The sequence below is a fragment of the Melospiza melodia genome, chromosome 7 (assembly GCF_035770615.1).
Source record: "Melospiza melodia melodia isolate bMelMel2 chromosome 7, bMelMel2.pri, whole genome shotgun sequence".
Taxonomy (NCBI): domain Eukaryota; kingdom Metazoa; phylum Chordata; class Aves; order Passeriformes; family Passerellidae; genus Melospiza; species Melospiza melodia.
This window is the reverse complement of record NC_086200.1, coordinates 18136341-18150341: the sequence shown is the minus strand read 5'-3', so window position 1 is coordinate 18150341 and position 14001 is coordinate 18136341.

Genomic DNA, 14001 nt, shown 5'->3' with positions numbered 1-14001 from the left:
GACTGCCCCGCCGGCCTCCCCACCACCGGACCGTGCAAGCGCTCCAGCTGCTCCTCCCCACTAAGGGACACCCCCACTCTCCCCAGCCGCTCCTCGGGACACCCCATCAGCCGATACGCCCTCCCTCCGCTTCTCGGGGGACCTTGATCAGGCAGCACCCCTTCCAGCCGCTCTTTGGGGCTTCTTCCAATAAGCAACATTCTCCCTTCCCCTGCCTTTCAAGGGCAATCTCGTCCCTGCTCTTTCTCCTCCCCACCGTGCTTTGCCTCTGCCCTGTGCCCCTGGGGCTGCTCTTGGCCAGGCAGCCTCAGTGGGAGCCAGCACTGGCTGCAGCCCCAGCGGGCCCCCAGGACAAGGCCCAGCATTTAGGAGGCCAATGAAAGCTCTGGGCAGCAGCAGAACCCTCAGCAGAGTTCTTCGGACAATCAAGGACTGGCCACCCCTACACTGCAACCTCACTGGGAATGTTTTCTGTCTGACGTAGACTTTCAAAAGAAGCTGTTTGAGGGAAAGGTGAACTAAACACTCACCCTTTTCTCTTCCAGCAAGTCCAACTTCGGACAGAGCATAAGATGAAGATCAGCTCCAAGACAAGCAGGCCTGCCAGTAACCGTAGCCAGAAGCCTGTTCCCTGACAGAAACCCCTTCCAAGGGCCTTCTGGGAATCAGGAACATGTGCTGTGGTTCCAGCTGCACCTGTGGGAGCGATGGGGATCGTCAGCCCGTGCTGTGCTGCACTGCTGAGCTGGCAGCACGGTGGATGCGGGCAGGACATTCTCCGTTTCCCCCAGAGCTGGGGCCTGCAGGGACCTTGCCACCCCGTGGCACAGGCTGTGCCACCCAACAAAGCCCAGCAGGCCGAGAGGAGAGCCCGGGGGCAGCGCAGCTTTTTGGGCAGTCGCTGCTTGGAGGGACACGGGCCACACCCATCCCTGAGCAGCCCCTGCCAGCCCTGGCCCTCCCTGCCCCGTGACAGCTCCCCCCGCCCCAGGGCACAGAGTCAGGCCCTGTCAGGACCCAGTGCAGCCCCTGCCCAAACGGGAGCCAAGGGTGGCTCTGGCCCTGGGCTCGAGGCAGGGCTCCCGCTCGGGGCTGCTCCTGTGCCTTGGGCCTCTGGGCACTCAGGGCCAGCTCCAGAGCAGCTGCAGCGGGAGGGACGTTGGTGCACGAGTCCCCTTTCCCCGGGCTGTGAACGAGCTCCAAAGGCACCTCCAGCTTTGCCAGGCTGTGCAAGGGAGGCCCTGGTAGAAGAAGAAGAGCTGCAGCCACACAGCTCTGCCAATGGCTGAGCCCTGCTGAGCCTGGCACAGCAATTACCTTCTGTGCCTGTGCCCATGCCTGTGTTTGGCTCGGACTTCCTTCCTGCAGCAGGGGCTGCCAATCGGCCTCTGCTTTGTTGGGGAAACACCTCCTTCTGTCCTAACTTTTGGCCCATCACTTGAGAAACAAAAAGTACACCTTAAAAGATGGAGAAATTCTCCATTTCTTTAATGGCATGTTCAGAACGTCATGCTTATGCAAAATCGGATAAAATCAACAAATCATCTGGGCTTTTTCAGCTGGGCCATGGCCCACCGTCCTTCAAACACCTGCCAGTGCTGAGCAGAAGTTGTGAGTGGATCGTGCAGGGTGAGGGCACACACATGCATGGCTCTGTCCTGGCACCTGCAGCGATGCCCCCCTGGCCGAGCTTTGGGCTCTGAGCTGGCAGGTCTCACAGGGGAAAGGCCTTGGCGTACCCTCACCCTCTCCCAGAGGCTTAATCCTGAACATGGGCTGGGAAGCCAGATCACCTTGAGCAACAGGCTCAGCTGCAAAGAAAGGCAGGACACAACAGCTCCAATGGCACTGCTGAAGATTCTCCTTCAGGCCCGAGTGGCAGTGAGGGCATCTGGGTGATTGGTGCCCTCCAAGGCACTCCCTTGGCTCTGCCTTCCACTCAGGAGCAGGGCCAGGGGGACCTCGTGCCTGCAGTGGCCCCACACTGGGATGGAAGGAGCCCCTTGCGGGGCAGTCGGGGCAGAAAGGACTCCCTGGAGCAGCCAGCAGCTTGAAACCCAGCCCCAGGCAGGGCCAGGGCTTAGCAGTGGCAGCAGAAGCAGCTCGGGCTCCCTGGGGGCTGCAAAGGAGCTGAGAAAGGCTCAGCCCTGGGGCACAGCCCTGGGCCCAGCCCCTTCCCTCTCTGCTCTTCTCTGTGGCTGCACAGAGCACACAGAAGGACACAGTGCCATTGCACACGGGAGGAGGATGGACAGCTAAATGCCCCTTCCTCCCACTGACAGTGATCCTGTGGGATCCCTCAGGGCTCCAGAAGGGAGCAGGGTAAGGTTTCCAGAACTGATCTACCTTCAGTGAAATTTAAGGGAACTGGCTCATGGTAAGCTCTTGGCATACTGACACAGATTATTCTGTCAGGAAAGGTACATTCAGAACATGCCTCCAACATCTGACAAGGTCTTCAAAGCACCATTCACCAGCATTTCCAAGTAATCCAAGTCATGATCCCAGTCGAGGAGGGATCACAGATGCTACAGAACCATTTCCATGGTGTGTTGGGATCCCCTTCTCCCTTGGGGAATTGGGGACTGCAAGGGGGTGGGGTAAGGCTGCGGGAGCCTGTGGCTCCTGGTCACTCTGTACGCTCTTTGCAGGTCCTGTGCAACACGCCTGGAGGGGCAGCTGGAGCAGCCCAGGGCCCTGGGGCTCTCTCCCTGCCACACAGGAAACCCTCACTAAATGCTTGGGGAAATCTGCAGTGCCACAGCTGTCGCTCCCAACCTCCGTCCCTCCCTCCTGCTTGCCCACCTGCCCATGGAACAGCTCCCACATCTCATGGGCACAGAGTCAGGCCCTGTCAGGACACACTGGAGCCTTGCTCTCCCCCTCTGCCCTTTCCCCACCACGGGCACCCCGTGCAGCTGCTCCCAGGTTTCGGGACATGTCTCCCACGGAGGGAGCCCAGCAGGACAGCTCAGTACCCGAGTGCCCTGAGCCTGCTCGGGACAATTCCTCTGGGCTGTGCCCATCTTATCCGGGCTGTGCCCGCAGTGCCAAGCAGCAGAGAGGGCAGCTCAAGCCTCAGCAGGGCTCAGGCCCAGAAGCAGAGCAACTACCTCCTGTGGCTGTGTCTGGCATCGCCTCCCTTCCTGCAGGAAATGCCACCTTCAATAGAGCCACTCTGTCCATCCCTTGAGAAAGGAAGAGGCACAGCTGGATCAGATGGAATCATTGCACATCCAGGAGGTGGCCTGTTCAGGAGGCAATACTTGTCCAAAACATGGATAAGGATCAGGAAAATTGATCTTGGAAGGGCATTAAACCAAGAAACAAGTACTTCAAAACCCCTGGAGGTGGCTGCCATGGTGAGTTCCCTGAGGTGTCAAAGGCCAAGCCACACCCATGGCTGCTTTCCCTGAGGTGTCACAGCTGCAGCCCCAGCCCCATGGCCGGGTTTCCTGAGGGCTGGTAGTCCCAGTCCCACTCCATGGCCGCTTTCCCTGAGGTGTCGCAGCCCCAGCCCCACTCCATGACCGGTTTCCCTGAGGTGTCACAGTCCCAGTCCCGCTCCATGGCCGGTTTCCTGAGGTGTCACAGCCCCAGCCTCACTCCATGGCCGCTTTCCCTGAGGTGTCACAGCCCCAGCCCCGCTCCATTGCCAGTTTCCCTGAGGGCTGACAGCCCCAGTCCCGCTCCATGGCCGGTTTCCTGAGGTGTCACAGCCCCAGCCCCGCTCCATGGCCGCTTTCCCTGAGGTGTCACAGTCCCAGCCCCGCTCCATGGCCAGTTTCCCTGAGGGCTGACAGCCCCAGCCCCGCTCCATTGCCAGTTTCCCTGAGGGCTGACAGCCCCAGCCCCACTCCATGGCCAGTTTCCCTGAGGTGTCACAGCCCCAGCCTCACTCCATGGCCGCTTTCCCTGAGGGCTGACAGCCCCAGCCCCACTCCATGGCCAGTTTCCCTGAGGTGTCACAGCCCCAGCCCCGCTCCATTGCCAGTTTCCCTGAGGTGTCACAGCCCCAGTCCCGCTCCATGGCCGGTTTCCCTGAGGTGTCACAGCCCCAGTCTCGCTCCATGGCCGGTTTCCCTGAGGTGTCACAGTCCCAGTCCCGCTCCATGGCCGCTTTCCCTGAGGTGTCACAGCCCCAGCCCCACTCCATGGCCGGTTTCCCTGAGGTGTCACAGCCCCAGCCCCACTCCATGGCCGGTTTCCTGAGGTGTCACAGCCCCAGCCCCGCTCCATTGCCAGTTTCCCTGAGGTGTCACAGCCCCAGCCCCGCTCCATTGCCAGTTTCCCTTAGGGCTGACAGCCCCAGTCCCGCTCCGTGTCCGGTTTCCCTGAGGTGTCACAGCCCCAGCCTCGCTCCATGGCCGGGTTTCCTGGTCGCTTTGAGGTGCTGTTCCTCTCTCTCTGTGGAGAAAGTAGAGGCCAAGGAGCTTGCAGAGCAAGCCCAGAGCCACGAGGGCTCTACTGCCTGCTCAGCCCTGTGTGAGCTCTGCTCCTTCATGCCTTCTCCTCCCGTTGTCAGGTCGCACTGACACTCGGCCTGAGCCCAGTGTTCCCTTTTGGGGCCAAGGGAAATCTCTGCTCCTGCCTCTGGCACAGGGTGCTCTGCCAGCAGGTCAGGGAAGGAGACAGCCCTGGAGAGAGGCATGAGCAGTGGAGGAAAGCCAACATCACTGCAGTCTTGCAAAAGGGCACCAAGAAAGAGCCAGGAAACTGCAGGCCCATCAGCCTCAGCTCCATCCCCAGAAAGGTGACAGAACAGCTCCTCTTGGATGCCATCTCTAAGCCTGTGGAATAACAGGAATGGAAACCATGCTTGACCAATCCCATAGCCACCTGTGCTGCAGTGACTGGCTGGGCTTGTGAGGGGAGAGCAGTGGTTGTTGCCAGCTGGGACTTCAGCAAGGCTTTGTCCCTGCCTCCCATAACAGGCCCCTGAGGCAGCTCAGGGACAGTGGGGCAGAGAAGTGGACAGGGGAGCTCCAAACTCAGGTAGCTGTGAGCTCAGGGCGCCGTGCTGGGCCCAGCCTTGTTTGCCTTATTCCCCAGTGACCTGGCAGAAGGGACAGAGTGTTCCCTCAGTGTTTGCTGATGGGACAGAATTGGGAGCAGGGTCTGAGGCACCACAAGGCTCTGCTGCCCTTCAGTGAGACCTGGAGAGGCTCGAGAGTTGGGCAGAGAGGAACCTAATGAAGTTGCACTGGGAAAAGCCTCTAGAAGAGCTTCAGGCTTTGTAATTACCAGGCAACAGAAGTGTTTTAGTATAGTGGAGTCTATAACGTTGTCTTGTAATGTCCAGTCAGGGAAACCACTGCGTCTCTGTATGTCATAGGACCAGTCACTTGTATGTATGTCAAGAAAGTCTTTGGGAGAAACATGAATGAATTCAGAAACTTCCCCAGATATTATTTTGGATTTTCACGATTTTCTGGAATGCTGGCTGAAGTGTAAGGATGCCAAAAGGAAAGTGAAAGCAAACCAATAAATCTTTAAAAACTCAGAAGCCTCTCCTGTCTGTTCCTTGAAGAAGTTGCCAAACAATGTCACTTTTGCAATCCTTTGAAAGATCTTATAGGAAAAAGCATTGGCCAAAAGTGCTGCCCTGTGTTTCTGAACAGCAACATGCATTTTGTGTTGATGCAAGGTTTGTACCAGGGTTTGGGGTTTTTGTGTGTGCTTTGAATGTGAGTCTTTGCAGGACTATTAATAATTAGACCATGTACTGAAGAGAACATGTTACTGTGTTGTGCTGTTCAGTGCTGAAGAGGGTTGAGACAGAGCAGGTAGCTCTGTGTATGTGTGTAACTTGCATGAGCAGCACGGGAGCAGTGCCCAGGGCCTGGAGAAGCAAACGGGTTCCCGGTGCTGAGGACAAGGTGTCCAGAGCTCGGGATTGTCCGGCCAAGCTCTTCTGGCTCCTTGTGCTTCGAGACCTAGCCGGGAGCCCTGCAGAGCCCCGGGTGCAGCTTCCTAACTTCCCCCCTCTTCCTCTGCCTCCTCCCTGCCTCCAGGGTAAAGGCGCTCCCTGGCATTGCACTGGCTGTGCCTCCCTCCTAGAGCAGTGAAGGGATCGTTTCCCAGCCAAGGTGGCTCTCCCATGGAGACAGGAAAATGGGCAAACTCCTGCTGCCCCAGCATCAGGCAGGTGCAGTGTGTCCTTGCCTGTCAGTCCCTGCCCTGCTTCCCAGAGATGCCACTGATTGTTCCACAAGTCATGGATCTGCATTTCCAGGAGCATGTTTGCAAAGACACGAAAGAGAAAAATTGACAAGAATTGTTCGTGCTTCTCTTCCTAATTTTTTCCAATGTATTTTCTAGTAGGAAAGCATGGACCAAACTGGCAAAGTTCCTATAATGTAGGAAAAGCATCCTCCTGTATTTGACTTGAGTTGAGGACAGTTGCAAGCTCTCCTGTCAAATGTACACAGAAAATTCTCAGTGAATTTTCTGTCTTTCTGCTGAGTCAGTATAAAAGATGACGCTTCTCAGAAGCTTAATACTAATTTTTCCATTTATATGGAAAGTCAAAGTTGTTAGTTCATATGATGGCAGGATAACGGAGGCAGCTGTGGTGGTGTCCAGGTTTATCTCCTGTACCCAATGGTGATCAGCAGCAGCATCAAATCAGGTTCATCTTAGTTTTCTGCAGACAGGTCTTGATGAAAACATCAGTTCACCTAGAGCAGGGTTTGAATCCCTGTAGTGCAGCTGACTCCGCACGGGCTCTCTGGGCCATCGCCTGCCAGGGGCAGGAGCAGAAATTTCCCTTGGCCGGGGCCGGAGCCCTAGTGTGGCAGTGCCTGAACAGCACCTCCCTGCCTACAGTGCCACCCTGGATGGCTGCCCCAGGGCCTGGCATTTGACCCTGCACTTGCTGCAGGAGTCCTGGCCCTGCTTCCACCCTGAGCAAACGCTCGGACCATTTTAGAAGCTCGGTGCCCAAGGGGGCCGCCACAAGTGGTTGCCAGGGACCTGGGGCCATGGCTGCCCCGATTTTGGGTACACGGTGCTGATGTCAGAGTGGCCATTGTGACCTGTGCCACCAAGGCCACAAAAGGGAACGCGGGGCTCAAGCCGAGTGTCAGTGCGACCTGACAACCGGAGGAGAAGGTAGGGCGGGGATGTGGCTGCCCAGGGACCAGAGGGGCCCCACACCTCGGGGCTCTGGGCCTGTGCTGCAGGCTCACCTGCCTCTCCCTTCCCAAAATCACAGAATCGGCAGAGGAACAGCCAGAGGACACTGCAGTGTTACTCAAGGCGACGACGGGAGGAGAAACAGACAGGAGCAGGGCTCACGCAGGGCTGAGCAGGGAGTAGAGCCTCGTGGTTCTGGGCCTGTTCTGCAAACTCCCCCCCCCCATTCTTTCTCCCATAGACAGAGAGGAACAGCACCTCGAAGTGACCACGTCCCTCGAGGACATAGACTCAGCGTAGACAGCCGCCATGTCTGACAGAAAGCAGGAGGGTCCTGGTGCCAGGGAGCCAGGTGAAGGCAAAGCAGCTCTCTGATAGCTTGGCCCAGGGGCTCTTGTGGCAGCAGGCAGCGTGGGGATCAGAACAGAGGCAGGGGGAGGCAGGAGCTGCTTGGCCATGCCAGGGCTGGGAGCCTCCTTCCTGCCCAAGTGGGGCCCAGCTGGGCCAGGGGGCAGCTCCTGGGACAGCCGTGCCCGCAATGGCCCCTGCTCTGCAAGGCCTCCAGCGCTGCCCATCAGCCAGGCAGGGACAGAGCAGCCTTGGGGCCGATGCTGCTGCAGGCTCAGAGCCCCGCACAGCTGCTCATGCCCGGTGCCATTGGCTCTGTCCCCTGCAGCCTGCATGCTGTGTCGCCGTGCCGAGGCTGACCCGGACATGTGCGGTGACAAACTGCAGAAGGGTGGGCTCTGTGCCCACGTGTTCTGCATGGTGAGTGGCTCCGGGCGCTCCCTCCACCTTTGCAATGGGCAGCTCCTCCCGCCCCCTCCTCATCAGCTTCTCCCCTTGGCTGCAGTTCTTCGCCACTCTACTATTTCGGCAAGAGACGGACCGCGGGGGACTCATGGACTTTCTCCCTCGAGATCTCCTAATTGCAGTGTGGCGGGCGGCACAGAAGGTGAGAGCCTGACAAGAGCAGGGAGATTTGTGCCTGGCGAGGTTTGCCAGAGCTTAGCCCAGACTGCAGGAAAGAAAGGCCGGCCCAGCAGTCGGGACAAAGTCTGGCTCCCAGCAGCTCTGGCACAGAGGCCCTGGCACAGCAGCCTCCCTCCTCCAGCTGGCGGCTCTGTGGGCTGGGAGCCGGCAGCGGCCACGTCCTGCGCCCTGCCCTTAGCCCTGGGGCTGCCTGGGGAGGCCTCGAGGCTGCTGCTGCTGCTGCTGCTGCTGATGCAGCTGCTTGGCTCTTTCCAGCGCTGCTGCGTCTGCGGCCAGAGCGGGGCAACCATCATGTGCTGCAGGGAGAACTGTGACAGATGGTTCCACTTGCCCTGTACCAAGGAGGGCGGCTGTGTCAATCTATACGTTACTCCGTTCAGGTACCTCATCTCTCTTTATGGCCACCCCTGGGGAATGATCCAGCATTTCTCACTTTCCCCATCCCTTTGCCCCCAGCTCTTTCTGCCCTGAGCACCATCCAGAGCAGGAGGTGGATGCGACTCCTGAGCCGGACACCGTTTACCTCATCTGCATGGAACCTGTGGAGGACAGAAAGACCTTCACAACATTGGTGTGCCCAGCGTGCAAAAAGGCCTGGTTCCACAGGGACTGCATCCAGGTAGGAGCCCTCCCCTGAGCCCTGGGGCACAGCAGGTGCTCAGCAGCAGCAGCAGCAGCAGCAGCAGCAGCAGGGCCTCGCTCACCCTGCCTGTGTTTGCCCTGCAGGGACAGGCCTTGCGCGCTGGTGCTTTCTATTTCCAGTGCCCCCTGTGCAGAGACAGTGGGGAATTCCCTGTTGAAATGTTCATCTTGGGGATCCGAGTCCCCTTCAGGTTGGTGTCCTTCTGCCTGGCCCACCAGCCAGGAGGGTGCAAGTGCTGTGCTGTGCCAGGCCCTGCCCCAGGAGCCCTGGCCCTGCCCTGTCCTGTGAGTCTGGGCTTCAGCTTCACCCCCAACTTGGAAAAGCGCTGGAGAAAGAGCTGGGACACCCTGGACCTCCGTGAGGGAGAACAGCAGAAATTCATCATCTCTTCCTTTCTCCATCAGACAGCCAACGTGGGAGGACAACGATGCCTTCGCAGATCTAGGAGTGAGGCACGGCCAATGCAATGCCAGGGATTGCCTTTACCCTGGGGGCAGGGAGGAGGCAGAGGAACAGGGGTAAGTTGGGAAGGTGCACCTGGGGCTCTGCAGGGAACCTGTGTCTCGACAAGGGCTCAAAGCAGGAAGAAGCAGAAGCGCTTGGCTAGACAACCACGTGCTGGTACACTTTTTGTTCTCAGTGCTATGAGCTTGTTTGCCTCCCCAGGCCCTGGCAATTGCTCCTGTGCTCCTCCTGTGCTGCTGAGGGCACCCACAGGCGCTGCTCTGGCCTGAGGAACAGCACACAGAGATGGGAGTGTGACAGCTGTGCTGGGCTCGGAACATGTATGAGTCAAAGTCCCCGGTGTCCCTGGGCTGGGGGCAGTGCCCAGGCCGGGCTTGGCAGAGCGCAGCATCCACTGCTGGAGGGCTGGAGGCACTGCTCTGGCCTGGCCTGGCCGGGGCCTGGGTGATCTTTGACATTCCTGCTTGCCCTTACAGCCTCCAGGGATGAGACAGAGCTCAATGGCCCCAGGCCGGCCAGACAGTCAGGACTACAATCTGCTCGTGGCTGGTCAGAATCTGAGGCCATCAGCCCCAGCTCCCACAGCCCTGTGCCATTGGTGCTGGTTTCCCCACCTCCATCTCCAGAGACGGGCAGCCACAGCAGGCCCCAACACGCAGCATGGCAGCAGGCGCTGCCATCTTCCTCACTGGACACCAGCAGCATCAGCAGATCAAGGGCAACACGCAGCACGTCCCCTGACCCTGAGGACAGGGTCCATTCCAGACGTGCTGGGCCCAGCCGCAGGCGAAGCTCCTCTCGCCGGCAAAGTCGCGCCCAGAGTCCACCTGTCTGGTCCAGGAGTCGCCGTGACAGGAACAGTAGGACAGGGCCAAGGGCTGAGAGGCCCAAGCAAAGGGAGACACCATCACGGACATCCCCTAGACGCAGGTGCTCCCGCCAGCAAGGTCGTGCCCAGAGTCCACCTGTCCGCTCCAGGAGTTGCCATGACAGGAACAGAGGGACAGGGCCAAGGACTGAGAGGCCCAGGCGAAGGGAGACATGGTCAGGGCCATCCCCCAGACGCAGCCGCTCCCGCCAGCAAGGCTGGGCCCGGAGTCCACCTGTCCGCTCCAGGAGCTGCTGTGACAGGAGCAGTGGGACAGGGACAAGGGCTGAGAGGCCCAGGCGAAGGGAGACATGGTCAGGGCCATCCCCCAGACGCAGGCGCTCCCGCCAGCAAGGCTGGGCCCAGAGTCCACCTGTCCGCTCCAGGAGCTGCTGTGACAGGAGCAGTGGGACAGGGACAAGGGCTGAGAGGCCCAGGCGAAGGGAGACATGGTCAGGGCCATCCCCCAGACGCAGGCGCTCCCGCCAGCAAGGCTGGGCCCAGAGTCCACCTGTCCGCTCCAGGAGTCGCCGCGGCAGCAGCAGTGGGACAGGGACAAGGGCTGAGAGGCCCAGGCGAAGGGAGACATGGTCCGGGCCATCCCCCAGACGCAGCCGCTCCCGCCAGCAAGGCTGGGCCCAGAGTCCACCTGTCCGCTCCAGGAGTCGCCGCGGCAGCAGCAGTGGCACAGGGACAAGGGCTGAGAGGCCCAGGCGAAGGGAGACATGGTCAGGGCCATCCCCCAGACGCAGCCGCTCCCGCCAGCAGCGCCGGGCCTCGACTCAAACTGTGCGGTCCAGGAGTCGCCAGGACAGGAGCAGGACGACAGCAGCGAGTGCTGAGAGGCCCAGGCGTAGGGGGACATGGTCGGGGACATCCCGCAGGAGCAGCTGCTCCCACCAGCGACGTCGGACCTCAACTGGGACCTCCAACAGCAGCACGTAGCGCCGTCATCTTTTCTTTCTAGGCCGTGTGTTCCTTGCCAGAAGTGAAGGTGAGAACGGTCAGTGCAGGGACCCTGAGATGTGCAGCTCTGTGGGCAAACCCTATTAGCTCTTGATGTTTCTACTGGCAGGAAGAAGTCTGGGCTAAATACCTTGATTTCTGTGTAACTGTGTATTCAGTGAAAAGTCACTTAAGGATGTGGCTAATTAAAAAGGACTCTTGTTCCTGCCTTTAGACTTCAACCTCAGATGTTTCCCCACTGCTTACCCTTGATAATGAACCACTCCTTAATGGGCTTGGATATGCTTAGGGAGACATTCAGAGCAAGGTGGCTCTTAGGGAAGCTGTGTCCGAACAGTACGTGTGCTGTGTTGCTATCCTTGAACAATCTCATTTCAGTAAAGCCAAAAAAAGAAGAATGAGATGAGACACTGCCTCACTGTCTGAAGACAACTCCTACACCATTACTGCGGATTTGAAAGAGGCCTTTCAAAGAACAAACCAGAATAGACGGTATTTCCTCCGTCTATTCTGGTTTATTCTTTGAAAGAGCAAACCAGACTGAGGAAATACCCTGGGACAAAGAGGATGCACAGGACTCTGCCCCAGATGACCATTTGGGACCTTTGCCTGAGGATGATGCAGCTCAGGAGACGAGTTACTTCAAGTTTTCTTTCTTTGGAGGCACAGAGGAGTTGGGCATCAAAGAAGGTAACAGCAGAACCCTTCTAACAGTGCCATTGCTAAGGAAGAGCTTCTGGCAGGCACTGTAGGGCAATATGGTGTAAAAAAGGTCAGGATGCAGGGGATTTTCAGCAACAGAAGTCAGTAATTAGGCAGAAGCATTTTGATCTTCATTTCTGCTTGCTAGGGTTGTGGTAGATTATTGAGAGGTGCCTCATGCTTGCATCTCAGGAATTCTGAAAGGCATGCTTTGAGAAGGCATTGGGGGTTTTTGCTGAGTGGTGAAAAAGCTTGTTCTCATGCCCTGAATTCCTCAAACAGGGAAAAAGGTGACACACCAGTCATATCAAGTTTCATAGGAACTCACAAGGCTTTTAAGGAAATGTGCGTTAATGTAGAGGGAGGAGCAAAGTCCGAGAGCTGGCCCCAAGATCCATGAACATTCTGTTTGTTACTGAATTCTACTCTTGGACCTTTAGAAAAAGGAAATGGAATGACACATGATCATTGGGGTGTCCTAACCTTAGATAAAACGAGGCCGTCTGAAATGAAGATGAAACAACATTAACTCAAGTCCCAGTCATGTAGGAGAGAAAAGAAACCCCGTGAAGTTACCCAAAATATTAAAAAACCCAACGCAACAGCACAAAGCAATGAGCCCCCCAGACTTGTGCTGAACTGAAAAGGTATTCAGTGTCTTCTGAATGCAATGAGAAATGTTTAAGAATACATAAGGGATCCCTGGAACAAAGTGGAAAATACAAAGTGGAGCAGAAATGTAGCTTAGAAAATCTGGCAGGGTCAGATTCTGTCCTTCCTAAATCTCTCTTCTCCACTGTAAGTATTTCACGTGAAAGGAGGAATTCTTCCTGATGATTAGAGGAATAATCTGGTTTTGGCCTTTTTTCTCTATTGGTGCTGTCATTGCAGAGCCTCACGCGCTTGGGACAATAAAGCCAGTAAAAGCCACATGGCAAGAGGATCCACGTTTCCAGGACAGCAGTTCTGAGGGTGACGATGAGCCTGAGATGTCAGAAATTGAACAGGACCAAGAAATGCAAGTTCCATTTCTCTTTGTTGTCTACTTGGCTGTAGTAGTTGGATGCTGTGGGAATATTAATAGCAGCACTCAGGGAATGGGAAACTGACATTGCACACCTCTGAGCAATGAAAGTCATCTTAGAAAACCGTTTGTGCTGCACAGAGTCAAAACTCCCAGCAACCCATTGGATGTGAATGTGAATATGGAAAGAAAGAGCAGAGCACGGGAAATTAACTGGGTCATTTTGGTTTGACCAACTCCAAACTGAGTTTGGCCAAAAGCCAAAGACACAGTCAGTTTTCTCTTTAAAAGAGGATTTGGAAAATAAAACGATTTATTTGGTTTCTAGGGAATAAAGCTTTTCAATGTATGGCATTTCTCTGAAGCACTACAGGATTAACTTGTGTTCATGGAATTTGATAGTACAATTTAGGATGCTCAAATCCCTTTGTCCTTTTCTAGGTTTCTTTCTTTACCATGCACAGGAAGTGCTAGAGTTTTTTTTTTTTGTTCTCCAAAGATGATGAACGCCTAAGAGGTATGATAGAATTTCTTTACGCTCTTTTATATTTTTTTTTCCTTTTAAACCCTTCCTGTAATTCAGTGAGCAGGAAAAAATGCTGCCTAGTTATCAAAGTTTTCTAGTCAAAATTTGCCACCCTCACTTGTGATCCAAGTTGTGGTAGAATCCCTTGAGAAAGTCCTGGCAAAATAAAGGTCAACCAGATTTTCTGGCTTTCTTTTCTTTCAGACAATTACCGAATAGGAATCTGGACTTTTAGAGTTTACCAAAAACTTAGTCACTTGACAGCTTATGTAGACATTTCGGATCCTTTCGGGTATTTAAATCATCTTTATCTTTTTCCTCTCTTTCTGGTGTTACCATTAGAAATGAGGAGTGTTCTTGTCAGCCACATATGTCCCTGTGGTTCTTTGTTCTAATGAAGCTGGGGTTTCGCTTCTGAATCCAGTGAATTTTGTATTTAGAAACAAAGAAAACAACATCCAAAGGAAACATGCACAGTCCCCAAAACCTGCACAGGCCACCAAAACAATTGCTGGCTAGATTTTGTAGAATAGAGTCTTAAGCTTAAAGGATGTGCCTTCCATGAGACTGATTCCATAACTCTGCTGAAATGCACTGCTGTGTTCACACAGTTACCAGCCTGCAATCTTCCAGGCAGCCTGATTTACAGGGTGTGTTGAAATGGAGAGCTCAGGCCT